Source organism: Schistocerca serialis, chromosome 2, assembly GCF_023864345.2.
Source record: "Schistocerca serialis cubense isolate TAMUIC-IGC-003099 chromosome 2, iqSchSeri2.2, whole genome shotgun sequence".
Taxonomy (NCBI): Eukaryota; Metazoa; Arthropoda; class Insecta; order Orthoptera; family Acrididae; genus Schistocerca; species Schistocerca serialis.
This window is the reverse complement of record NC_064639.1, coordinates 938,240,192-938,241,511: the sequence shown is the minus strand read 5'-3', so window position 1 is coordinate 938,241,511 and position 1,320 is coordinate 938,240,192. Positions and strand designations below refer to the sequence as shown.

The 1,320-nt window shown below is 41.4% G+C and overlaps 1 non-coding gene across 1 annotated transcript; it reads left to right on the top strand.

The window, feature by feature from the left end:
• Positions 1-335: 335 nt before the first annotated feature.
• On the top strand, positions 336-410 carry Trnas-cga (transfer RNA serine (anticodon CGA)). The gene has a single exon. It is a non-coding gene; the product is annotated as a tRNA-Ser (tRNA).
• The last annotated feature ends 910 nt before the right edge of the window (positions 411-1,320 follow it).

Below are 1,320 nucleotides of genomic sequence, written 5' to 3'. Positions count from 1 at the left end.
CTAATAGTCCGAGCGTGGAATGTGAGAAATGTGAATGTGGCAGGCACTTAGAATATCTGAAAACGGAAATACAAGGGCTCGAACTTGGTTATTGGCGGTCAGTGAAATGAAGCGGAAAGAAGATAAAGATTTCTGGTTTGATGAATATTGGATAATATCAACAGCAGCTGGAAATGGTGTTACGAGAATAGGATTCGTCATCAATTCGAAGGTAGGGAGTGAGTTACTGTGGACAATTAAGCGAAAAGAATGAAACTTCCTGGCAGATTAAAACTGTGTGCCCGACCGAGACTCGAACTCGGGAGGTACTGGCAGAAGTAACCGGGCGTGAGTCGTGCTTCGGTAGCTCAGTTGGTAGAGCATTTGCCCGCGAAAGGCAAAGGTCCCGAGTTCGAGTCTCGGTCGGGCACAGAGTTTTAATCTCCCTGGAAGTTTCATATCAGCGCACACTCCGCTGCAGAGTGAAAATCTCATTCTGGAAGCGAAAAGAATATTTTCGTCATTATCAACAGCCAACCAACGATAACACTAATATTTCATGTATATATTCCGGCGTCGCAAGTGGAAAATGAAGAGACAGAGAAAGTATATGAGGACATTGAAAAAGTGATTCAGTATGTAAAGGGGATGTAGTGGAGGATCGATGTACTGAGGGAAAGAAGTAAATTACAAGAGAATATGGCGTCGGTGATAGCAGAGCGCAGAAACACTAAGCCAGCCCTGCAATAAATTTCAGTGAGTAATAGCGATATAACGTTCAAAAATCGTAATAGATGAACGTATAATTGGAAAATGTCCGGAGGCAGGGGAAGATTCCAGGTGGAGTAGCTCACGGTCAGAGAATCCTAAATCAGATATTGCATTGTATGTGCTCTGAACAGTATGTACTAATTAAAGTTTAGGAGAAACGTTGAGAAGCAACATTGTGGAAAAAAACTAATTTACTAAAGAACTGAAGAGTCATGATGTAGACTTGAAATTCGCCAAGGACACATAGACAGAGATAGTAAATACTGAATTGGGCACCTTAGTTGATGAGAAACTGACATCCCCAAAAATGATAGTCACAGAAGATGGACAGACAGCAATACAGCAGTATAAGTCGCTTAGGTATGAAATAAACGGAAAGTTCAGGAAACTCATTAGAAAATGCGAAGAAATCAAAAAAGTAATGATCAGCCAAAGAACTGATGCAGCATACATAATTCAAGGTAACCTTCAGAACAATTAAAAGGAGAGGCATCAGTATTAAAAGTACTTTAGGAGGTGCACCATGAAGCGCATTCAAGAGCACGGATGGGTGGAAAGTGTAAACCGAGG